This window comes from Rhinatrema bivittatum, chromosome 12, assembly GCF_901001135.1.
Source record: "Rhinatrema bivittatum chromosome 12, aRhiBiv1.1, whole genome shotgun sequence".
NCBI lineage: Eukaryota > Metazoa > Chordata > Amphibia > Gymnophiona > Rhinatrematidae > Rhinatrema > Rhinatrema bivittatum.
In genome coordinates, this window is record NC_042626.1 from 57,511,169 (window position 1) to 57,538,158 (window position 26,990).

The 26,990-nt window shown below is 44.5% G+C and overlaps 2 protein-coding genes across 4 annotated transcripts in view; one reads left to right on the top strand and one right to left on the bottom strand.

The window, feature by feature from the left end:
- MEIOC (meiosis specific with coiled-coil domain) overlaps positions 1–26,990 on the top strand; it is a 300,156-nt gene that overhangs the window by 260,538 nt on the left and 12,628 nt on the right. The gene's annotated exons all lie outside the window — the stretch shown is intronic.
- The window catches only part of CCDC43 (coiled-coil domain containing 43), a 76,244-nt gene continuing 67,001 nt past the window's right edge, over positions 17,748–26,990 (bottom strand). The window contains exon 6 of the mRNA XM_029573480.1: positions 17,748–18,596. The gene's annotated coding sequence lies outside the window, so the exon portion shown is untranslated. The remainder of the gene's footprint in view (positions 18,597–26,990) is intronic.

Genomic DNA, 26,990 nt, shown 5'->3' on the forward strand with positions numbered 1-26,990 from the left:
GCTCATCTACGTCCACTGCAGGCGTCCCTGCTGTCGCGATGGAAACCGGTGTCACAGGAGTATCAGGTGGTTCTACCCCTCCCCCAGTCAGCTCGAGACAGTCTGAAGTGGTGGCTGGTCCCGGTTCACCTGGCCCGAGGCGTCTCCCTCAACGTTCCCTCTTGGGTAATCGTGACCACCGACGCCAGCCTCGTGGGGTGGGGCGCGGTCTGCGAACGAAGCGCCACACAGGGGACGTGGTCCCCGGAGGAGGCGAGGTGGCCGAATCAATCGTCTGGAGACCAGAGCAGTACGCCTCGCACTTCGACGTTTCCTCCCCCTGATTCGGAACCGAGAGGTACGGGTTCTTTCGGACAACGCCACCACGGTGGCGTACATCAATCGTCAAGGCGGGACGAGGAGCGAACAGGTCTCTGCCGAAACCACGCTCCTGATGGACTGGGCGGAACTTCATCTGGTTCGGCTCGCGGCCTCCCACATCGCCGGCGTGGACAACGTGCAAGCGGATTACCTGAGTCGTCAGCGGTTGGACCCCGGCGAATGGTCCCTTTCCGACGAGGCGATGACGCTCCTGGTTCGCCGTTGGGGAACGCCGCGACTGGACTTGATGGCGACCGCCCTCAACGCCAAGGCCCCTCGCTTCTTCAGTCGCAGAAGGGAGCGCGGCGCGGAGGGGGTGGATGCTCTAGCGCTGCCGTGGCCGGCAGATCAACTGCTCTATGTTTTTCCTCCCTGGCCCTTAGTGGGCAAGATACTCCGCAGGATAGAAACTGTGATTCTGGTAGCTCCGGAGTGGCCGCGTCGTCCTTGGTTTGCAGACCTGCTTCACATGGCAGTGGACGGACCGTTACGCCTGAGTCATCTTCCTCGGCTCCTGCAGCAGGGACCGGTATTTTTCGAGCAGGCGGCACTCTTTTGTCTTGCGGCTTGGCTCTTGAACGGCGCCGCCTCCGCCGACGAGGCTACCCGGAGGCGGTAATCTCTACGATCCTCCGGGCCCGCAAACCACCTACCTCTGTTGCTTATGTGCGAGTGTGGAAGGTCTTCGAGGCCTGGTGTACCGATCATGGGGCCCGACCCACGGAGGCGTCGGTACCTCTGATCCTTCAATTTTTGCAGGACGGGCTGGATAAGGGTCTTGCATACAATTCCCTACGTGTGCAGGTAGCGGCCCTGAATGTTCTGGTACAGACACCGGTCGCCCTGCCTCTCCAGGCGGATATCGCCCGATTCCTGAAGGGGGCCAAACATCTACGGCCGCCGGTCAGGGACCCTTGTCCGTCGTGGAGTCTTAACCTGGTTCTCCGGGCCCTAGCGGGCGCTCCTTTCGAACCTCTACAGGAGTCTTCGCTTAAAGATCTTACTATGAAGACAGTTTTTCTCGTGGCAATATGCTCTGCCCGTCGAATCTCGGAGCTGCAGGCTCTTTCCTGCAGGGAACCCTACCTTCGCATTTCGGAGGCGGGGATCTCGCTGCGTACAGTACCTTCCTTCCTCCCGAAGGTGGTCTCTTCGTTTCACGTGAATCAGACGGTGGAACTCCCGGCGTTCTCTCCAGAGGAGTCGAGGTCTCTTCGTCACTTGGACGTCAAGCGAGTCTTACTCCACTACCTAGAGGTTACCAATGCCTTTCGGGTTTCCGATCATTTGTTTGTGCTCTGGTCGGGACCTAAGAAGGGCTCCTCGGCTTCAAAGACGACCATCGCCCGCTGGATCAAGGATGCCATCTCGTCGTCTTATATCGGGGCCGGTCGGGATCCGCCCAGGGGCGTTCAAGCTCATTCTACACGCTCTCACGCAGCGTCTTGGGCGGAGTCTCGTGCCGTCTCCCCACAGGAAATTTGCCGGGCAGCGACGTGGAAGTCGCTGCATACCTTCGCTAAGCATTATCGCCTACACCTGGCGCCCTCGGCTCCTGGGCAATTTGGCGATCAGGTTCTCCGAGCAGGGCTCTCAGGGGCCCACCCATAGTAGGGAAGCTTTGGTACATCCCACCGTCTGGACTGATCCTGGTACGTACAGGGAAAAGAAAAGTATTCCTTACCTGCTAATTTTCGTTCCTGTAGTACCATGGATCAGTCCAGACGCCCACCACGCTGGGATCTTGCGACCTGCTCGGATTCATTGTTATCTACTGTCTCTTCTTTCTTCTCTCTGGTTCTCTATCAGAGTTGTACAGCTCCTCACAAGTTGACGTTGGCGACCTCTTTTGTTAGGTCATGCCTGTTTTATTGTTCTTGATGTTGACTTTCGTCAGGGTTTTGATCCAAATTGTTTTGTTATTGCTCTTTTGGGCTTTGTTATTCACGATACTGAGCTCCAGCAGAGGGTGAGCTGGTATAGGAGGCGGAGCCCTCGAGCTCTGTTCTGACTCCATCTGCTGGACGGGGGACATAACCCACCGTCTGGACTGATCCATGGTACTACAGGAACGAAAATTAGCAGGTAAGGAATAATTTTCTTATAGAAATTATGCGTAGACAGCATAAATAGAGCATGAAAATACAGCATAAATAGTAATATACAGCAATATATATACAATTCTATATAGTAATATATATGTACAGCATCAATAGTAGCATAACGAGAGCGGTTAGCATTGGTGTAGGAGGTGGTGGATTTTTTGTCGTGGTGGGAAGGGGTTGCTTCAGTTGCATGGTTGGGTTTAGTTTTGGGTTGGTTCGTGTCGGGTGTTGGAAAAGCTTTGCGGTATAAGCATGTTTTAAGATTTTTCTTGAAAGATTGGGTGAATGGATCTGTTCTAAGTTCTGTGGGGAATTTTTTGTTCCATAGGATGGGGGTGGCATAGGAAAATGATCTTTCCCTTGTTGATATCCAGTGGGGGGCTTTGGGGGGGGGGGGGTATTTGTAGGAGACCAGAGTTTGAGGAGCGAATATTTCGTGTGGGAGTATGGAGGAGAATGGGGGTGGGGAGCCAATTGGTTTGGTTGATGTGAATGATGGTAAGAGTTTTGTAGTGTATTCGCTGGGGGATTGGAAGCCAATGTAGGTTTTTGAGGATGGGTATGATGTGGTCTGATTTCTTACTGTTTGTGAGCGCTCTGGCCGCAGCGTTCTGGAGTAGTTGAATGGGTTTGAGAGTGGAGGCTGGGAGACCTAATATTAGGGTGTTGCAGTAGTCCAGTTTTGAGAAGAGAAGAGCCTGTAGAACTGTTCGGAAGTCCTGAGAGTATAGCAGTGGTTTGAGTTTTCTTAGAATTTGGAGTTTGTAGAATCCGTCTTTTAGTAGGTTGTTGATGTGTTTCTTGAGGTTCAGTTGGTTGTCGAGAAAGATGCCAAGGTTTTTGACTGTGGGGAGTGTGAGGTTTATAGGAAACTGCGTGGGGGGTGGTAGGGGGGGGTTTGTTGGCTATGTGCAGGATTTCAGTTTTTGCGTGATTGAAGATAAGGGATAGTTGTGATAGTAGGTGCTTTGAGGAGAGGTGTGTGTTCCATCGTTCTAGGGTGTGTTCGATGGAGTCTTTGATTGGGAGCAAGATTTGTACATCATCGGCGTAAACGTAATGCTGTAGATCTGCTTCCTTGAGGAGTTTGCATAGTGGGGTCATATAGATGTTGAATAAAGTGGAGGATAGGGAGGAGCCTTGTGGGTCTCTGTGAGGTAGGGGTATTGGCTTGGATTTGATGTTGTTGAATTTGACCTTGTATGATCTGTTTGATAGATAGGATTCAAACCATCTGAGCGTTGTCTTGTAGTCCGATTTCTTGTAGTCTGTGTAGTAAGATTTTGTAGTTGACGGTGTCAAATGCGGCTGATATGTCGAGGAGGATGAGTAAGTAGGAGGTGTTGCAGTCGAGTCCTTTGAGGATAGTGTCTGATAGGGAGAGTAACTGTTTCAGTGCTGAGGGAGGTTCTGAAGCCATATTGTGTGGGGAAGAGGATGTTGTGGGAGTCCAGGTGTTCAACGAGTTGTCGGTTTGCAATTTTTTCGAGGATCTTGGCTAAGAAGGGTAGGTTCGATATTGGTCTGAAATTTGCTAGATCAGTTTCATCAAGATGTGTTTTTTTTGGAGTATCGGCTTAATGGCGCATTTTAGGTTTTCGGGGAAGGTGCCTTGTTCAAGTGATAGGTTGATTAAGGATGCAATAGGTTTGGCAATGTGGCTCTGTATTTAAGGAATTTTATAGGAATGGGGTCGATGGGATGGGCTGCAGGGTTCATGTTTTGTATGATGGATTCAATTTCAGTTGATGCAAAGTTGTCGAAGTGTGTCCATTTGTTGCAGTTTCTGTGTGGATCTATGGTGACCTCGAAGTTTGGGATGGGGTTTTTTGCAAGTAGATTTAGGATTTTGTTATTGAAGAATTGTGCCAGGTAGTCACTGGTGTGTGTTGGCTTGGTTGTTGTGATTGAGTTTTGGATTGGTTGAGTGAGTTCGTTGACATAAGCGAAAAGGATTCTTGGATTGTGTTGGTATTTGTGGATTTTGACAGCATAGTAGTTGCGCTTGGCTGTGTCAATATCAGTCTGGTAGACTGATATTATAGCTGTCTTTTAGCTGGGGGGTGGGATTTCGTCTCCATTTCTTTTCAGCTCGTCTTAACATAAGTTTGGTCTTTCTCAGCTCAGGGGTGTACCATGGTGCATTATGTTTGGTGAAAGGTTTGAGTTCTTTCTTGATGATTGGGCATTTGATTTTGGTGACTTCAGCATTGATGTTGAGCCATGAGGTTATGGCGGAGTTGGTGTCCGTTGTGTTTAGGGACTCGAGGGAGTCGGGAAGTGTTTCAATTAGGTCTTCACTGGTGCATGGCTTGTTGAATTTGATTAGTTTGATTGGCTTCTTAACCTCTTGGGTGGGGTTTTTCAGATGTAGGTTGGTTTGTATTAGTTTGTGGTCTGACCATGGAATGGTCGTTTCTGTTGGCGTTGTGTGTGTTGCGATTTTTTTCATTTGTGAAAATGAGGTTGAATGTGTGGCCTGCTTTGTGGGTGGGGGTTTTTGTTATTTGTTGGAATCCAGTTGCATTCATTGCGTCCTCATGGAATCCAATTGCATTCGTTGCATCCTCACGGAAAAAAATGTAACTGAATTTTCTAATTGCTTGAGCACCTGGGACATTGTATGTGAGTCTGATAAATAAATGAAAGGTATGCAGATTCAGATTGTTGGTGTGTTTACTACCACATTCCTATTACAAAGCAGTGACCCATATTAGTGATTTGACCTGTGAACTTGAAAAGATGCTGTTAAAATAGAAGGGGACAAAATTCCTGAAATCAGGAAAAATCTTAGGGCAGTTTGTTCTGCTTCGTCATGATTTAGACACTGGTGCAAAGAACAGAAAATAAAGGCTTTATTAATGTGTCGGTTAAGACAGTTCTGCTGAAAATTCTACTCATGGGATTAAGGGTTTCTGTGCATAAAGCAGAAAAATGTTTCCTCCCTAATAGGTTTTTTTGATAGTTATTGACACATCTTGATATTCAATTTATTTAGGGCTGCTACGATCTTGATACCAAAGTTTGTGAAGTTCATTCTCAGGTGGTATTAAGCATTAATAAAATCTCCATTTGAGCCTTTAGCTATATCTATATTCCTGATCATCTTTATTAAAACGTGTTAAGCACTTATATGATCATCCTTAATAGACCAGTCTAGATGCATGGGTTTTTCTCCCCTACCAGCAGATGGAGACAGAGAATGGGAATGTGTTGACTGGGATAACCTGCACAGAGCAATAATTACCCTAAGAATATAATTGAATGTTTAAACTGTTTAGTAACAATATTAAACGTTACACGTAAACCTTCAAAGTACAGTGTTTCTTATGCAACTCAAAGGTATGTATATAAACATTTTTTTTCCAATTTTTGTATTCCTTCCCCTCTCCCACCTACCTCCCTTTTATAAACAAACCATAAAGTACTTTCCAGAAATCCAGATCGCATTCCAAGCACAGAACATAAGGTAATGCTTCATAAAGCGAAAGGTTGTCTACCCAAAAAACCACTTTCTACTCTCCCAACTTTAACAGGTCTAATATCCACATGCCTCCCCTTTCCATCCATCTCCCTATCACATTATATCCCCACAAGCCACAGCAGCCTCTCACTTTAGGAGATAGTCTGTATATACTTCTCCCAGATTGCTAAAAATCTGTCTTTTGAAAGTAACATTTGATGCTATATTTTTTATTTGTATCATATTGTGCAGCAAGTTACACCACTGCCGAAAAAAGGTGCCTCATCTGCTCTCCAATTGAGAAGAATAGACTTCTTGCCCAAAATCCAAGATTTCTTGACAATCCATCTATCCCCTTTGTTCTTGAATAACAATGGGGGAAACCGTTCAACCAACATCGATTCAGGAGACACCTCAATAGCATATTCCAGGATCTTAGAAATGTTCCATGTCACCTTGGACCAAAAGGGTTTTCTCCCAGGACAAGCTGGATGGTAGTCCTCACATGTGGGTGACGTCACCGGACTAAGCCCTATCACAGAAAACTTTTCTGTCAAAGCTTCTAGAACTTTTGACTGGCACACTGAGCATGCCCAGCATGCCATAAACCCTGTAGCCACAGGGTCTCCCTTCAGTCTTTTTTTTTTTCCACGCTGCAGTTTGCCTTGCGGTTAGGAGCTCAGTGAGAATTTTCTCACACAATTTTCCTCATGGAAAAAATTTGAAGATTACTTCATTAAAAAGTTCCCTCATAGGGGGTCTCCCATTGCGATATTGTTTTTCATCGCTCGGTGAATAAAGTTCACTGTCCCTGGTCGGTTTCTGCTCCTACCTTTTTTGGTGTCCGCAGGCCATCGACGGTTTTTGGGCTTCAACCTCTGCCACCATGGCAACAGGTTTCCGAAAATGGCCAGAATGCCCCCGTACCATGTCGATTACCGACACCCATGATGTCTGTGTGCTGTGCCTTGGCTCATCACACAATGTTTCTCACTGCCCAAGTTGTGCCCAGATGACTCCAAAGGGTAGGAGGGCTTGCCTCGACAAGATGAAGACCCTGTTTAAAATCAAACTAACTCCATGGACATCCACCTAATGGTCACCAGCAGGAGCATCGAAGAAATTAGTCATCAAAACTCGCCGGGAGCACCAGGGCAGCGGTGACCATCCATCACCGACTCAGTCTAAGGTATCTGTATCATCTTCCTCTGCTGGAGAGAGACCGGACTGAGCACCAAGGGAAGCACCGGCACAGACGCAAGTCTACTCCCGGTGCTGGCACGACAACACATCGGCCTGAGCCGCTTGCGAAGAGGACACGGGTAGAGGAGCCTTTAACATCCTCTCCACCTGAAAAACCAAGACGATCCCCATAGATTTCGGTGCCGGGTACTGAGCCCCCACAAGTCCCTGTTGAGATGCCAGCAGCACCTAGCCTGCCTCCCCCCGTAGCTGCGATATCTACACCAGCTTTCAGGGAGGAACTGGACGGTTTCATCCGCCAGGCAGTGCTCGATGCTCTCCGAGACTTACAGCCATCGATGCCTGCCCCCATACCGGCACAGACACCGGAGCCATCGATATTTACACCGTTGCTAACCAGACTGGACGCACTCATCGGTGCCCTTCCGACACAGCCCGTGCCACCGATGCCAAAGCAACCCGCAAAGTCTCTGAAAGTCCCGATTCCCATTCCGGGATCCTCAGAGTACAAAGGCACGGACTCCTTTCAACGCAGATTCCACCAATGCCGGCACTGATGCCTGGTCCATCAGGACTCTTGGGACCAAGGGGCCCACTTTTCCCCTCGATGCCTTCGGTGCCACCGAAACACACACCGGTGCCACCACATCTTCCATCAAGGCCATCTAAGGATCCATCGGTGCCAACACGTCCAACAGTACCAACCTTCTTCCCTCCCTCAGGATCTCAACTAGAGACCTTTTCTGACACATGGGAAGTGTTGCATCCGTCAGTCTCAGATGGCGGCGACCTCTGTGCCTCACCTTTCTTCCTTCTCTTTCCTCAAGCCTTGGGAAGATGGCTGCTGCTGCGTCTTCATGCCGCTCTCTCCGGCGTCCCCGGAACAGCAACGGTGACTGTGTTCGCCATGTTTCTCCTGAGGGCCTCCTAGGGTGCGCGCTCGCACGCCACCCACGTCTTTATCCACGTCATGGCAGGAACCTCGGGGGCGTCCACTCAGAGTGATGTCACACCATCCGGGTATTTATCCTGCCCTTTGTTTGCTAACAAACTGAGTTAGCAAGGATTGGACTGCCTCCAGTCTAAGCTACTCTGCCGCTTCCTTGCTGTTGCTGGAAGCTCTCTCTGCCCTTCGGGGTCTTTCATCTCTAACCTGGGTACCCGCTCCTCGGGGGCCCTTGTGCTTTCTTTCAGGTGCCTATCTGGGATACCGGGTACTCGCTGCTCGAGGGCCTGCTCTCCCTACCTTGGTGCCTACAGTTAACTACTTCTGCCTGCCAGGATCTTCATCAATACAGCTATCTGCTTCAGTGAGTAATTAACCTTGCACAACCTATCATCTACCTGAACGTGGGACTGGTCTCCTCTGCTGAGGACCCCTGGACTACTTCTACTGGGTTATCTCACTGCTGCCGCCCCTGGGCAGTACCACCAAGCTGTACAATAAATACAAGAATTCTCTGTGTCTCCATGTATATAGTCTAGCCTAGTACTGCAGTTCCTCACGGGGCTCCTCTCTGTGGGAGTGGCCATCTCCGCAGTACCCAAGAATCCACTCCAACACCTCAAATCCATAATAGGAAGATGTTGACACTGACACATCCACAGAGGACATCTTATCAGAACCATCTCCTCTGGAAGAAAGGAGAAAATCTCCCTCAGAAGATCACTCCTTCGCTAATTTTGTAAGGAAGATGTCAGAGACAATCCCCTTTGATCTGATTACAGAGGAGGACACACGCCACAAAACATTGGAAGTTCTCCAATTTGTTGATGCTCCGAAAGAAGTTAACATAGAAATGACGGCAGAAAAAGACCAAACGGCCAATCCAGTCTGCCCAGTAAGTTTCGCACTTTTTTTTCTCATACTTACCTGTTACTCTTGGCTCTTAGTAACCTTTTGGTTCTATTTCCCTTCCACCCCCACCATTAATGGAGAGAGCAGTGTTGGAACTGCATCTAAGTGCAATATCTAGCTTAATTAGGGGTAGTAACCGCCGCAATAAGCAAGCTACACCCATGCTTATTTGTTTACCCAGACTATGTAATTCAGTCCTTGTTGGTGGTTGTCTGTATATAGATCCACGTTTCTTCATTCCCTCTGCTGTTGAAGCAGAGAGTTATGCTGGATATGCATTGAAAGTGAAGTATCAGACTTTCTCCCCTGCCGTTGAAACAGAGAGCTATGCTGGGTATGCGTGAAGTATCAGTCTTTCTCCCTTGCCATTGAAGCAGAGAGCTATGCTGGATATGCATTGAAAGTGAAGTATCAGGCTTATTTGGTTTGGGGTAGTAACCGCCGTAACAAGCAAGCTACTCCCTGCTTTTTTGTGAATGCAAATCCTTTTTTCCACATTTCCTCTTGCCTTTGAAGCTTAGAGCAATGTTGGAGTCGCATTAACTATGTGTATGTTTATTGAATAAGGGTATTATCTACAGGTAGTAGCCGTCATTCCCGCGAGCCACCCACTCTTCATTCACGTCCTCTAGACTTTATGGATCCACAGTGTTTATCCCACGCCCCTTTGAAGTCCTTCACAGTTCTGGTCTTCACCACTTCCTCCAGAAGGGCATTCCAGGCATCCACCACCCTCTCCGTGAAGAAATACTTCCTGACATTGGTTCTGAGCCTTCCTCCCTGGAGCTTCAAATCGTGACCCCTGGGTCTGTTGATTTTTTTCCCGACGGAAAAGGTTTGTCCTTGTCTTTGGATCATTAAAACCTTTCAAGTATCTGAAAGTCTGTATCATATCACCTCTGCTCCTCCTTTCCTCCAGGGTGTACATATTTAGATTATTCAATCTCTCCTCAAGTCATTCGATGAAGATCCTCCACCTTTTTGGTCACCCTTCTCTGGACCACCTCTATCTTGTCTCTGTCTCTTTGGAGATACGGTCTCAAGAACTGAACACAGTACTCCAAGTGAGGCCTCACCAATGACCTGTACAAGAGGATAATCACTTCCCTTTTCTTACTTGATATTCCTCTCTCTATGCAGCCCAGCATTCTTCTGGCTTTAGCTATTGCCTTGTCACATTGTTTCGCCGACTTCAGATCATTAGACACTATCACCCCAAGGTCTCTCTCCTGCTCCGTGCACATCAGCCTTTCTCCCCCCATCAAATACAGTTCATTCGGATTTCCACTCCCCATATGCATGACTCTGCACTTCTTAGCATTGAATCTCAGCTGCCATAGTTATGAATATCCCTGTCCACGAAGTGCTAGTGGATCTCCAACATCGTCTCTGGGAGCATCCTTGTGCTGTCCAGTTAGTGAATAAGAGGACAGATACAACTTATCTGGTCCAACATATTCCTGGATTCCTAAAGCCACAATTACCCACACAGAAGAAGTCACAATTACCCACACAGAAGAAGGCCAGAAGACTGCGTCCTCAATCTTCAGCACCTCCTGGCAAAGACCAAAAATTCCTTGATATTTTGGGTCGCAAGGTATTTCAGATCTCTATGCTAGTGTCACACATAGCTGCATACCAACTTTACATGACACAGTATCAAAGGAATCTCTGGAAGCAGGTTCAAGGAATAGCGGACTCTCTTCCCCAACAACAGCAAGATAGTCTCAACGCCATACTACAGGAAAGGCCTTGAGGCTGGGAAACATGAGGTTCATGCTGCTTACGACTCCTTTGAAACAGCCTCTCGCTTGTCGGCAACAGGAATCAGCGCCAGGAGGTGGGCCTGGCTGAAAGCATCTGACCTGAGACCTGAAGTCCAAGACAAACTTGCTGATTTGCCATGTACTGGTGAAAACCTATTCGGAGACCAGATACAAGACACAGTGGCCTAACTAAAAGACCATAATGAGACCCTGCGGCAATTATCCACAGTTATTACCGAGGCCCCTTCCTCTGCAAGAAGATCCACCAGAAGGGACCCTAGAAAACCATTTTATCGCCCACGCAGATACTACCCGCCTACATTTCGCGTGAGGCCAACCAGGCCGTCTCAGAGAACACATCCTCGACAGCCTATTATAGTTAGTGAGGTTTGGGTGGACCCTTGGACACTGTGGCAGCTGACCACGCCCACGGGGGGAAGTCCCATGAGGGGCCATAGATCAGGCTCAACTCTGGACACACACACAGATAGTTCTTTATTTAGACAGTTTGAGAAGCCACCAGAGGTGGCAGTAGTGAGTAAAAGATGTAGCCTGGCTGGGCTAGTATTCCTCAGGGCGCTGGAACAGCGGTTCCTCCAGTAGCAGTGCTGTAGTGGAGAGAACTGAGAAAGTGAGTACAATAGAACATTCACAGAGTTCCAAATATGGAGAGGCCCCGAGATAGGGAGAGCTGGCCCTCGAGGAGCGAGTACCAGATCCCTGGAAGTAGAGACACTTGTTGGCAAAGTACTCACACGGCGGTTCCACGTAGGAGATGGCACTGGCGCTGGAACGGAGGCAGGCCCTTGAGGAGCGAGTACCTGGTTCCAGGGAGCCAGATCTGAGGAGTGGATGATAGTAGTGCTCACTGATGGTGTCTATAGCGAATTCTTCCAAGTAGAAGAGGAGATAGATGCAGGCAGCGGGTCAGGGAACATGGGCCCTCGAGGAGCGAGTACCGGTTACCTGATAGCGACCTGAAAGAAGCAAAGAGGCCCCCGAGGAGCGGGTACCCCGTTAGCAGAAAGAGTCCAATGGAAGTTGGAAGGCAGAGTAGCTGGGTACGGAGAGCGAATCCCATCCATAAGAACACCCTTGCTAACTCAACGGCTAGCAATAAACTGTAGGCTTAAATATCCGGGCAGCATGACGTCATCACAGGGGGACGCCCCTGAGGAACGTGCCAATGAGGAAATAAAATTGAGGGCCGCACGTGCCCTAAGGTACCTGAAGAATATGGCGGGAGGCAGCACCCAAGCTGGTCCGGGGACGCCGGAGAGGACGGCAGGCAGATGCCGCAGCAGCCAGGCATCTGTGAAGAGCAGGAGGAGTCGCAAAAAAGGAAAGTTAGACGGAGTGAAGCCATCGGGAAGCAACGGTCGCAACACAGCCCAAACATCCAGGCCTTAGCCACTACCACAATCAGGCCAAGCCTCTGGATTTTGAGACCTATCCAGAGAACAGCAGCCACTCCACAAATCCAGATCTACATTTGCCAGTAGGAGGTCGAATTCACCACTTCTTAACCAACTGGCTCAGCATTACCACAGACCAATGTGTTATAGCCATCATAACTCAGGGATACCATCTAAACTTCCTCATGGTACCCCCGGATTCACCACCCAGTCCACTGTGGATGCAAAAAGATCACACAAGTCTTCTATAGTCAGAACTGTCCACCCTTCTGGGTGCCAGGGCTATGGAACCTGTTCCCCAGGCACAGCAGTGCAGAGGGTTCTACTCCCGCTATTTTCTCATTCCAAAGAAATCAGGGGGCCTCCACCCCATCTTAGACCTCCGCAATCTCAACAAATTTCTAAAGAAAAGAAAAATTCAGGATGGTGTCCTTGGGCACCATGTCTCCCCTTCTGCAAAAAGGAGATTGGCTCTGTTCTCTGGATCTTTAAAACGCTTACACTCACATTCCAATATTCCCACATCACCACAAGTACCTGCGTTTCCTAGTGGGACATCAACACTTTCAGTACCGGGTCCTACCTTTCGGACTTGCCTCAGCACCCCTTGTATTTACAAAGTGCCTGGAGTGGCTGCGACCCATCTACGCAAGAAAAGCATACACGTCTTTCCTTACCTGGATGACTGGCTCATCAAGAGCCAATCCAAGCAAGGAGCTCTTGACGCTCTCAAGCTCACTATAAAATGTACATAATTTTCTGTACTTAGACCATAAAAGTTCCTTTATCAACATGGCTTTGATGCACTTTGTTTCTTCTGATCTCCTTTTGATCTTCTGTGTTGTGTAAACAGATAGTAGGACTGTGTTCTGAATAGAGAGTAGGCCTGAATTCTGTTGCTGGTGCCAGGACTTTAATTAAAGCTGTAACCTCAGGGAATCTTCGTTCACCTGGCTCCTGTTAGTAGAGATAGGCATCTGTGAGACACAAGCTTGTATTTTGGTTTCGTGAGAACCAAGCTTCCTTGTATTATGATTTAAATATTGCCATTGATGCCCACCTGGCCTTTAATTATAGGCTTTGCAGAGCATACAAGTTTCCCAGATCTTCTACATTCTTGAGTCTGAGATGGTCAGAAGTTCACTGTATTTCAACAGTGTCAGTGTGAATCAGTCAGCTGAGGATTCTGGGACTGGCTAAATGAGCCAAAGTTCTGAACCAAAGTTCTGAATTATATCATTTTCCCTCTTGTGGCACCGTCAATGGGAAAGGTGACACACCAACCAGTCTTCGATGATGAGCCATAACAAAGGAACTTAAAAGTGTGTCCTAACCACTAACCTTGGTATTTATCAGGTGTAGTGCATAGTTGTGTGTCCCTCTAGATTCCTAATTAATGTGAATGATACTCCCACAAGCATTCACTAGTTCATCAAATAACATCAAAACTGAATCACAATAGAAATTATCTAGTTCTATGGTTAAATTACAAATGTAATAATATCATAATTTTGGTCTTACACTAGAAATTTCATTGCATAAGAAGGAAATACTATACTTAAACTAATAGTATGAAGAGAATGATTTGTTCCTACTAGAAAATAGTCTGTATGCTACAAATCCTATAATGTTATATCACATACTAATATAACTAATTTTCACTAGGTAGCCATTAGCTCTATAATTGAGCTATACTGATACCTGCGTTATAAAAAGGACCTACTTCATAATAACAAGATCACATATGTTATCTTTCAGAGTCAAGTAAGTACATAATAGTGGGGTAACTGGTAAAGATAAGAAGAACAAAGAGATCAGTATGAAAGTATTATGTTTCTCATATAATACTAGGTATACTGGGCAAGTTAAATGTCCGAGAACTTAGTGTACACTTTTGTCCACCAAAAGTAACACTACAGTCAAGAATAACAATAATAGCAACAGCTATTAGGCCCCACGTTGCTGACGCCAAAAATGTAGATAATATTCTGTACTTTAAGAAGGCGCTTGTCAGCACTTTTTCCAAACAAAGATATGAATCAGAATTTGTTAGAACAAGTATACATTTATTATTTCATATCTTTGGAAGAAACAGGAGCTATCCTTCAAGATGGGCATAGCAACACTGTGTCTTGTAATATCTCGTACACATTGTTATTTTATAGTTTAACACCTACATAGAACATGCTTGTGAGAAAATCCTTCACTCATTTGTCAAAGTCACAATCTGCTACACTCTTTGGGATTTCTCATCAGCTACCAAAAATCCCACCTGATTCTGTCGCACATCCTTACTTTCATCGGTGCAGATTTGGACACCACAGTCGCAAAGGCCTTCCTGCCCAACGACCGCGAAGTCAGACTCTCCAAGCTAGCTTAGTCTCTGTGCACAAAAGTAGCAGCCTCAGCCCATCAATTCCTAACATTGCTGGGCCACATGGCTTCCACGGTCCATGTCACTCCAATGGCCAGGCTGGCCATGAGAATAACTCAATGGACTTTGAAATCTTAGTGGCTCCAAGCTAGTCAACCACTTCCATCCCAGATTCAAGTAACCCACCAGTTACGGTTATCGCTTCTCTGGTGGACAAACAAAGCCAACTTGCTAACAGGTCTACCCTTCCAGCAACCAGTTCCGCAAGTAACTTTAACTACAGACGCATCCAACTTGGGTTGGGAGCTCATGTGAACAACCTTTAAACTCAAGGTACTTGGACACGGCTTGAAGCAACTTTTCAGATCAACTTCCTAGAGCTTCGAGCTATACGTTATGCTCTATATGCGTTAAAGGACTGCCTTTCACATAAGACTGTTCTCATACAAACAGGCAACACAGTTGCAATGTGGTAGTTAAACAAACAGGGCGGCACAGGATCTTATCTCCTTTGCCAAGCAGCTGCACAGATGTGGGCCTGGGCCCGGGCCCTTGCACACTCCATGTATCTCCAGGCCACTTATCTGGCAGGCATACAAAACGTAGTAGCAGATCACCTCAGCTGACAGTTCCATCCCCATGAGTGATCTCTGAATCCTGTAGTAACGACCAGAATCTTTCAAAGCTGGGGTCAACCAACACTAGATCTCTTTGCATCCAAACTGAGTCACAAAGTGGACAGATTCTGCTCCCTGCACAGACAACAAAACAAGTTAACCATGGACGCTTTCGCTCGCCCCTGGAACACAGGCCTCCTATATGCGTATCCCCCGATACCGCTGATAGCCAAAACTCTAGTGAAGCTACAACAGGACAAAGGGTCAATGATACTCATAGCCCCGTATTAGCCTAGACAAGTATGGTTTCCCATGCTTCTCGACCTCTCAATCAGACAACCCATTCGCCTGGGTACAGCACCCACTCTCATAACTCAGAACCACGGCTTGTTACGCCATCCGAACCTTCAGACCCTATCCCTCACAGCCTGGATGTTGAAAGCTTGATCCTGCAACTGCTCAACCTTTCAACTGATGTCTCTCAAGTGCTTGTAGCTTCACAAAAGCCTTCCACACGCAAATCCTATCGTTCTAAGTGGAATAGATTTACCATATGGTGCACGCAAAAAGATATCGACCCTTTTTCCTGCCCCACTCCATTTTTTAGACTATCTCTGACACCTTTCAGACTCTGGTCTCCAGACTTCCTCGGTGAGGGTACACCTGAGTGCCATCTCCGCATACCACAAGGGAGTGGGAGATGCCCCGGTAACAGTGCAACCCCTTGTGAGTCGGTTTGAGGGGTCTACTACAACTTAAGCCCCCTCTACGGCCACCAGTCACTGAATGGGACCTAAATGTAGTACTTACATGGCTCATATGTTCTCCCCGTTTGAGCCTTTGCACTCCTGCGAAGTTAAATTTCTTACATGGAAAGTTCTCTTCCTAGTAGCCATTACATCTGCTCGAAGGGTTCGTAAGTTACAAGCACTTGTCACATACTCACCCTATACAAGGTTCCTACATGACCAAGTGGTCCTCCATACTCACCCTAAATTCCTTCCCAAGGTGGTTACTGACTTCCACTTGAATCAGTCTATAGTCTTGCCCACATTTTTCCCAAGGCCTCATTCTTACCAGGGGGAGAGGGTTTTACACACCTTGGACTGTAAACGTGCACTTGCATTTTACCTAGACCGCACTGCAATCCATAGGAAATCCACCCAACTCTGTTTCTTTCGATTAAAAACAAACCGGGAGTTCCAGTGGGCAAACAAACTCTCTCTAATTGGTTAGCAGATTGTATTGAATTCTGCTATGACAAAGCAGGCCTCTCCAGAGATGAGTGAAGGCGCACTCAGTGAGAGCCATGGCATCCTCAGTAGCACACTGTCATTCAGTACCGATTGCTGACATCTATAAAGCTGCAACATGGAGCTCTCTTCACACATTTGCAGCACATTACTGCCTGGACAAGGAAGGACGTCAAGACTCTGCCTTTGGCCAATCAGTCTTGAAGAACTTGTTTCCAGTATAATCCCAACTCCTTCCACATCCATCTGCTGTGATTTTCAGGCTGCCTCATTTTTCCCAACAGTACACCAGTTGTGCCTGTTGCACAAGTTGTATGCTGTTGGTCCAAACAAATGAGTCAGCCTGTACCTTGCTAATCACCCATATGTGAAGACTACCATCCTGCTTGTCCTGGGAGAATGTTGCTTACTTTTAACAGGTGTTCTCCCAGGACAGCAGGATGTCCTCTCGAAACCCACCCGCCACCCCATGAAGTTGGGTCCGAAACGTTTTATTATTTTATTTTTTCGCTCGCACCTTTTGCTGCAAACGAGAATGAAGGGAGACCCCTGTGGCTACAGGATTTATGGTATGCTGGGCATGCTTAGTGTGCCAGTCAAAAGTTCTAGAAATTTTGACAGAAAAGTTTTCCGTGATAGGGCTCTGTCCAGTGATGTCACCCACATGTGAGAACTACATCCTGCTATCCTGAGAGAACACCTGTTACAGGTAAGCAACTCTGCTTTATCTGTGAACAAGTCCAAAAATCATGCAATAAAGTACTTGCTTCCATTTTTCATTTTCCACAAACCTCCATAGTGGAAATTCCAGCCTTGAATGCACGAGCCTAGGAAATGAATGCCCTTTGCAAGCACTTATATTATTTATTGCTCCCTTATAGACATGTTGGAGGAAAGCTGTTGTATTCATTTAAAGCAGGTCTTCATACTACATTCTGAGATTGTAAACCCACTTTCACGGGTCCAGTGTGTCAGTGGGATTTCCATACTGACCTCTGTGCTACATCTATGCAGACCTTTACATACTCTAGCCACAGACATCTTCTTTACTGCATCGGGTTAAAAGAATTCCTAAATTCTTCAAAAAAGATATAGCCAAATCCTTCGTTGGCAGAAAGGTGATATAGTGCAACAGTTGTGCATAAGAAAAGTAATTATTCAGATTATATAGGTTTTTCAACCCCTCAAAGGACATAATCTTGTCCCCATCATCCAGTACATGTTGTAACTGTGTAATACTTTTAGACTTCCATCACTGAAAAAAGCAGAATTATTACTGAGAGAAAAATCTAAATTCCCTTGAATTTATTTATTTATGTATTTATTTGGAATCTTTTATATACCGAGGTATAGCAAGCTGCCTTCACTCCGGTTTACATTTTAACAACTTATTACAGATCATGAACAATATAACTGAGAATCTTATTAACTGAACGCATTAAAACCATTCTATATACAGGTGAATTGCGCAGGTATTACAGTGTACAAACAGCGTACGGACAGGTATTACAGTTAACAAACAGAGTACAAATAGAGTCCAATCAGGTCTTACGGTGTATAAACATTGTCTAAACAGAATACAAACAAGTAATGATACACAAATTACATAGAAACTCGAGAATGTCGTCGAGTCTCCGGAGTGTAAGCGATCAGTTTAGCCAACACCATCTATAAATGTTTGTGGGAATATCCAAGTTTTGAGTTCCTTTTTGAATGATTTGATGTTGCTGAGTGTGCATAAGTAGTCTGGTAACGAGTTCCATGTTTTCGGTCCCGCAATGGAGAAGGCTCTGTAATTGTGAGCAGAAAGGCCTCCTCTGAAATACTTTTGTCAGTCTTGTCCAGGCCCATTTAAATGGAGATACCAAAACACGTTTAGACCACCCTCTGGGCAGCTTTTGGAAAGGGGTATGGAAGACGTATTTCAAATTCATAGGTGTATTCAATATCTTTTCCCCTTCCAAATTAAAATATACAGATTGGGTGTATGACAAATGTGTATCACTCTCAATAAACATACCAAATTATAGATTTCCATATCTGAAAGTCCCAAACCTCCCTCAGCTCAGTCCTTCTTCAGAAACATCAGAGGCACACATGGTTTCCTTCTTTGCCAAATGGAAGTGGGCAATAAAGATTCAAGGGCACTCAGGTTCTTCAGAGGTAATCTAACCAGCAAATTCTGAAGGACAAAAAGCCATTTCAGGAACACTACCATTTTAAAAAGATTAATCTTTCCCCTTAACAAAGGCAAACCCCTCCAAGCAAAAAACTTCTGTTTTAGTTTTATTCAGTAGTTGGGAAATATTAAGACCATATAGCTCACCTAGATTAGTAGAAATCTGCAGACCTACATATTGATAGGTACCTGCTGCCCATTTATTTATTTATTTATTTATTTATTTATTTATGGTTTTTATATACCGGAAGTTCCTGTATACAATACATATCACTCCGGTTCACATTTAACAGAGATAACTATCGCCGGGGAGGCGGTTTACATGGAACATATCGAAATAATGAACGGATAATATATAATAAAGTACAATCTATTGGGAAAAACAACTAAGATCAATTTAGAACAACTAAGATCAACTTAGAACACAACTTGGAAACATATAACTGAAGTAATATAAACATTAGATTATTGCTGTAAGGCAAGGATGGTTGTTGTTGTTCTTCTTGCTTTTAGCTCTCTGGGAAAGCTTGACGGAAGAGCCAAGTCTTGAGTTTCACTTTAAAAGTAGTATGGCATGGCTCAAGGCGGAGGTCCGGTGGTAGGGAGTTCCAGAGAGACGGGCCCGCTGTAGATAGAGCACGTTTCCTCAGGGTAGATTTTGCAGGTTGGGTGATCATTCTGTTCTGGTATGCCCTTCTGGTTGGTTTTTTAGAGGAGTGTAGTTGAAGCTGGAAGGTTAAGGTGAGTGGAGAGATGTTATGTAGGGCCTTATGAATCATCATGCAGGTTTTGAACTGAATCCTGTATTTGATGGGCAGCCAATGGAGATGCTGGAGGATAGGGGTGATATGGTCCCTTTTTTTGGCGTTTGTAAGTATCCTTGCAGTGGCATTCAGTACCATCTGGAGTGGTTTGGTGGTGTATGCGGGAAGGCCCTGCAGAAGTGAATTGCAGTAATCTAGTTTAGGGAGAATGATGGCTTGGAGTACTGTGCGGAAATCCCTATAGAGTAGAAGGGGCTTTAGTTTCTTTAGCACTTGTAATTTAAAGAAGCATTCTTTTGTAGTGTTATTTATGAATTTATTGAGGCTGAGTCTGTTGTCTAGTAGTACTCCCAGATCTCTGACTTGAGGTGCGGTGGCATATCCTGAGGTGTCTGGAGAGTTGCTGGATGTTGGCGGGGCAGATTGATCTGGTGCTATTATGAGTATTTCCGTTTTGTTGGTGTTTAGAACCAGGTTGAGGCTGGTTAGAAGATCGTTGATGGATGAGAGGCATTTTTTCCAGTAGTCCATGGTTTTGTGTATGGTCTCCGTGATAGGGATGAGAATTTGTATGTCATCCGCGTATAAGAAATGGGTGAGCTTGAGGTTAGTAAGTAGATGACAGAGTGGGAGAAGGTAAATGTTGAAGAGGGTGGGGGAGAGTGATGATCCTTGTGGTACCCCCATCTTGGCTTGGATGGGGTGAGATTCCTTGTTGTTTATCTTAACTTTGTATGTTCTGTTCTCTAGGAAGGACTTAAACCAGTTCTTAAAACTGTTCTTAAAACTTAAAACCAGTTCTTAAAACTTAAAACTGTTCTCTAGGAAGGATTTAAACCAGTTGAAAGCTGTTCCTGTGATGCCGATGTCTGTTAGTCGTTGTAGTAGGCTAGAGTGGTTCACGGTGTCGAACGCTGAGGAAAGATCCAGAAGCGCGAGGAAACAAGGTTGGCCTTTTTCGAGATTGAAGATAATGGTGTCCGTTAGTGTGGATAATAAAGATTCGGTGCTCTTTTTCTTCCGGAATCCATATTGGTTAGTGGTGAGGATATTGTTGTCGTCAAGGAATTCAGAAAGTTGTCTGTTGACAATTTTCTCCATAATTTTAGCTAGCATAGGGAGGTTAGCTATAGGTCTGTAGTTAGCCGGGTCTGTGGTGGGAAGGTTGGGTTTTTTGAGGAGAGATTCATTTCAGAGGGATCCTGCCCACCCCATTGTTCTTCAGGCAAATTTGGGAAAGCTAAAGCTTCAGATTTATCCATATTGAGTTTAAAACCAGAAAATTTCCCTAACACTGCAAACAGCTGCACAAGGGCCCCAAAAGAGATTGCAGACTAGGTAATAAATACCAAAATATCAGCAAACACCGCATATTTAAATTCTTGGGTGATTAACTTCATGCCTACTATCTCCTTCGTCATTTGAATTGAACACAGTAGTGCTTCCAGTGACAACAAAAATAAAAGAGGAAAAACGGGGGCATCCTTACCTGGTGCCTTTCCCAATTGGAAACAAGTCAAATTGAATGCCAATAGCTGAAATACTTGCTTTTGTGTCCCATTATAGTAGTTTTACCGCCTATAGAAAAAGGCCATTTAACCCCATATAATCTAAGAGATGAAATAGGTAAGTCCACTCAATCCTTTCAAATGCCTTTTCAGCTTTGAAACTTTCTAACAAAATTGGAAGGTGTATGCTTTTACATAATCCACAAGCACAGTAAAGGAGCAAGTGCTGCACTCCAATTAAATTATCCAAGCATCAAGGGAAATGCAGATATGTGAAATCAGAACCAAATATTGACGAAACTATTGAGAAATGGAATACTGCAATCTCCTCATTAGACTCGATTGCCCCTTTAAAAACAATAAAATTACGACTAAATAAAAATAAAACAAATGCACCCTGGTACACAAAAACCTTACAGTCTTTAAAAACTTCTCTTAGAAAACTTGAACGCAAGTGGAGGTGGAATAAAACATCAGAAACAAAAAATGAGTATTATCGTCTATTACGTCACTATAACAAAAATATAAACATAGCAAAAAAATCTTACTACGCAAATAAAATCTCCAAGGCAAATGGTAATCCCAGTATATTATTTAATATTGTAAAAACTCTAACTGCCACCCAAAAAGGGAGTTCTATTACTCATGATACTGCCTCATGTAATAAAATTGCCAACTATTTTAAATCTAAAGTTACAGATATATCAAGCCAATTATCCAAATTACCATTATCTTTCTATAATAATACCGAATCTAATTATGAATGGTCTGAATTCACACCTGTTTCGGAAAATACCATACAAACTATTATTAGAAAACACAATCCCTCTAATTCACCTGACAATCCTTGCTCTGGAGTCTTTTTTAAAACATTAGGTCCCTACGCTAGCAATTTCCTTGCTTCACTAGTTAATCAATCTTTAGAAAATGGACATTTTCCATCATGTCTAAAAAAGACTTCTATCCTTCCCATTCTGAAGAATAAATCAAAAGATAGCTTTGACCTTAACAATTTTAGGCCTATTGCTACTTTAACATCTATAGCAAAACTCATCGAATCAGTAGTCTTATCTCAGCTTTCAAGCTGTCTCACAGAAAATGATATCCTACATACAAATCAGCATGGATTTCGTAAAGGCCATTCTACTGAAACTCTTCTATTAACCTCTTTTGATACTATATTCCGAGCTTTTGATTCTTACACAGATTACATCATTGTTTTCTTAGATATTTCCGCAGCCTTTGATACAGTTGATCATCAGATACTCATTTCTATTCTTACATCCATAGGTATATCAGGTCATGTATTAGTGGTTCATCTCATTTCTATCTAATCGTATTCAACAAGTTAACATAGACATTCACTCTTCTAATCCATATACTATTGCAACAGGTATTCCTCAGGGTTCTTCTTTATCTTCTATTCTTTTTAATATCTACCTGCTATCTCTTTGCCGTATTCTTGCTTCTTTAAATGTACAGTTTAAAATTTATGCCGACTATTTGTAGTTCATGGTACCCTACAGCACTTCCTGGATACATACTTTGTCATTAGTATCTTTGGGGCAGATTTTAAAACCCCTGCGCGCGTAAATCCGGCCGGATTTACGCGTGCAGGGCCCTCCCGCGCCGGCGTGCCTATTTTGCATAGGCCGCCGGCGCGCAGAACCCCGGGACTCGCGTAAGTCCCGGGGATTTCGAAAAGGGGCGTGTCGGGGGCGCGTCTAGAATGACACGCCGTTTCGGGGGCGTGACGCAACGTTTGGGGGGCCGGCCTGGGGGTGTGGCGCCGGCCCAGGGGCGTGGTCAAGGCCTCCGGACCAGCCCCCGGGTCTGATGATGGCGCGCCAGCAGTCCGCTGGCACGCGTTGATTTACGTCTGCTTTGGGCAGGCGTAAATCACGAAATAAAGGTGGGGGGGGGGGGGTTTAGATAGGGCCGGGGGGGTGGGTTAGGCAAGGGAGGGGAAGGGGAGGGCAGGCGAAAAGAAAGTTCCCTCCGAGGCTGCTCGGCGCGCACAGGCTGCCCAAAATCGGCAGCCTTGCGCGCGCCAATCCCGGATTTTATAGGATACGCGCGGCTACACGCGTATCTTATAAAATCCAGCATACTTTTGTTTGCGCCTGGTGCACCAACAAAAGTACGCGATCCTGTATGTTTTAAAGATCTACCTCCCTATATTTGACAACAATGGCTATCTCACAACCGGTTGAAATTAAATCCAGCAAAAACCGAAATAGTTCATCTCACTTCAATTTCGGATTCATCTATAGGTCCCCTATCTCAATTACAATTTAATGGAGTTTCTATTCCCATTTCTAAATCAGCCAAAAATCTAGGCATAACCATTAATTCAGATTTAACATTAAAACACATATCTTTGGTTACCAGAAATTCCTTTTTCAAACTACAACTCCATCCTTTACTATTTTTTCATGATTTCTGGACTATTCTTCAATCTCTTATTTTTTCTGGGCTCGACTACTGTAATTCCTTATATATAGGTCTTCCAGATAATGCACTTCAATCACTTCAAGTAATTCAAAATGCATCCGCATGCATCTTAACAAATTCTTCAATTAAAAATCATATTACTCCAATACTTCAGTCATTGCATTGGTTACCAGTCAAATACAGAATACAGTTCAAAATTCTAATCATTATACATTCTCTTATTCACAATCCTAACTCCACTTCTTTATGCTCTCTTCTCCGTATATATAAACCCACCAGACACCTAAGATCAATGAATAAAAACTTGCTAGATATTCCATCACCCCGTCTGGCTCGTCTAGAGATTACTAGAAAAAGAGCGTTCTCAGTCACTGGCCCAATTCTTTGGAATGCTTTACTAGATTCATTAAGATCCATATCCAACCTAAACCAATTCAAAAAATCATTAAAAACCTAAACCTATCTATTCCAAATTGCATTCAAAATTACACCGACAAAATAGTATAATTTTTGCAAAACTACATCTACCAATTACATCTCACATTAATTATATGGCACCTTATATTTATATTTTTATTTGTACTATCTTAATTAGTTTTCTTTTATATCCTAATAATCTATTTTATTTCATAATGTTTTTTGTAATTTTATAATCTTTCTCCCTATTTTCTTTTTTTGATTTTAATTTAACTTAATTATTTTTAGAAATGACCTTTCATGTAAACCGTTTTGATTAAACATAGTTTGTAAAAGCGGTATACAAACATTTTTAAATAAATAAATAAAATAAATAATAAAGAATCTCCTTCGACAAGGTCCTCACTCGGAGTACCCCAAGGATCATCGTTATCACCCACTCTCTTCAATATATACCTCCTCCCACTCTGTCAGCTTCCAACAGACCTTAACCTTATTCATTATCTCTATGCAGATGACATGCAGATTTTGATTCCGATAACAGAATCCATCGCAAAATCACTCTCGCACTGGAACAACTGCCTAAATCGGATTACCAGCCTTCTTAACAGCCTCAATTTGGTCCTTAACGCATCTAAGACCGAACTCCTCCTCATCTCCTCTAACCAAGACAACCCACTCCCACAGACCAACCTCAACACCCAGCTCATGCATACCCACGTACGAGATCTCGGGGTGCTACTTGACAACCGCTTAAACCTCAAGAAAATGATCAACACCACAACCAAAGGTTGTTTCTACAGGCTTCAAGTCCTAAAAAGACTCAAACCCCTACTTTTTTTCCACGATTTCAGAACAGTTCTGCAAGCCTTGATATTTGCTAAAATCGACTACTGCAGCGCACTCCTCATGGGACTCCCCAGCTCTACCACCAAGCCGCTACAGTTGATACAGAACGCTGCGGCAAGAATCTTGACTAACACCAACCGGGGAGAACACATATCTCCCATCCTACGTAACCTACACTGGCTCCCAGTGAAGTACAGAATCCTCCACAAATCACTCACTTTAATCCACAAAGCCATCTACAATCACTTGCATCTGGACCTCGAATTCCCCCTCAATCTCCACCTCACCAACAGACCGACTAGAGAAATATATAAAGGAACCCTACAGACCCCACCTACAAAAGCCACACGTCTCACCTCAACTAAAGGCCGATCCTTTTCAACAGCAGGCCCAACTATCTGGAACAACATCCCAGCTGACCTCAGAAAGGAACCCTGCCTACTAACATTTAAGAAAAAACTTAAGACCTGGCTTTTCCGCCAAGCCTTCTCAGATACCCATGACACACAATAGTCGACAGAACTTCCTTCAGGAGCATTGGATCTCCATACTACCCCTAAGTCCAGAATAAGAGCCCCCTGACTCAGCTTTGTTTATACTAATAATTTCTCTTCTGTCTCAAGCCTTTCCTTCCTTCCAGCAGTCTATGCTTCCAAGTTTAATTTCCCTGTTAAATGTAACTTTGTTTTTCATGTTCAACCTATTGTTTTTGGTTACTGTTCTTGGTTCAGTTCCCCAATTCGATGTAAACCGATCTGATATGGTCTCTACCATGAAGGTCGGTATAGAAAAGTGTTAAATAAATAAATAAAGTAAGTCTGTGGGTATACACTTCTGCTATATCTCTTAATGACACTGCTTGGGGAATGTTGGTATACAAGGGCTCAGTGTCCATTGTTACTAACAGTGAATGATCTGTCAATTCAGAGCATTATTATAAGTTACACAGCATATGAACAGTATCCGGTATACGTCATTTTAAAAACATATGTATTAAAAAAAATATATATTTATGAAAACCAATAATAGCTCCAATATTGATCCAATGCTCGACACTATTGCATACAAGAGATGTGGATGATTTGTGCAGATTGGGGACCCCATAATAACACATTCAAAAACATTTTTGTGGTATTCCAAGATGGCTGCCGCTGGCGTCCACTCCTGATGAGGCTCTCTACTTTTTAATTTAATTTCCTCATACAAAGTTTTCCTCTGTTTTGTAGATGGGGAAATGAAAGGGGAAGGCACGCACCTACCCGGAGGCTTCCTTGCCGGTGGTTATCAGCCCCATCGATAAATTTGTTGTTGCCACGAAGGGTGAGGTAGCTCAGCTTTTCGGTTCTGGCATTATGTCCTTGGGAGGTGCCGTGCACAAAGGAATGGTGTCACTCTCCTGGACTTTTTTTTTCTCGCTGGATGGCAGTCTTCCTCCTGACTGGCCTCTGCCTGCATTCAGAGTGAGACGGTCTCTGGAGCCACTGTGGATTTGCGCCCAGGGATTAGTGTCAGGACTGCCCCAGGCTGCTTGAGGGGGAGGAACTTGGAAGTTTGGAGAGCATACCACTGGTGCAAACGAGCATTCCTTTCTTCTCAAGTTCTTGACCAATGTAAGCCCGAGTTGTTTCCCAGAATTTCCTCTAAGTCTCTGGAAGACGTTGCACTACATAGACCTACTATTACCTTGGATACTATTTGGGAAACTATTGCTGGTCTTCTCAGTTAGGTCAGTATGTGACTTTTCAAGTCACTTTCTGTTTCCCTTCAAGCTAAACAACAGGAGCCTTAAGTAAATTCATTAAAAGAAAATATTGGCACTATTACGAAGGGCTATTCGGCTCTACAATTTAAAATGGAACTTTTGGAAAATGCAGTTTGGTCTAAAAATATCAGACTGATTAATTTTCTTAAGCAGAGAATGGTGCTTCTATGCAAATGCTGAGAAAATATTTTATGGAAATATTGAAATACCGGCAAGCATTTTACCACCTATTGCTAAGGTTTATTATATATCTTCTTCCAAGAAGGACCCTCGACCAGATTCTTCTTGCCAACCTTCTTTTGATGTGTTAAATGTTACTGATCTGCTGGAAAGTTTAATTCCGTGCCTTCGTCCACCTCAACTCTGTTGGTTACGTTTGTTGTGGACTCAGATCGTGATCTTGTAATGAGATATTTCTTTCCTAATTGAGTTACCCCCTTTTTTTTTTTTTTAATCATCATGTAAATGATTTTCCTGATGTAGCAAAAGCAACCCAACTTAAAAGAAAAAGATTTATGCTTCTAAGACCTGATGTGTTTCAACTCAGAGCTTTATTTTGGTTAAATTTTCCTTGGAAATGTGGGATTAAGTTGCAGGGGCTCAAATATATCTTTGACCCACCTCATCTAAATAATTTTGTAGT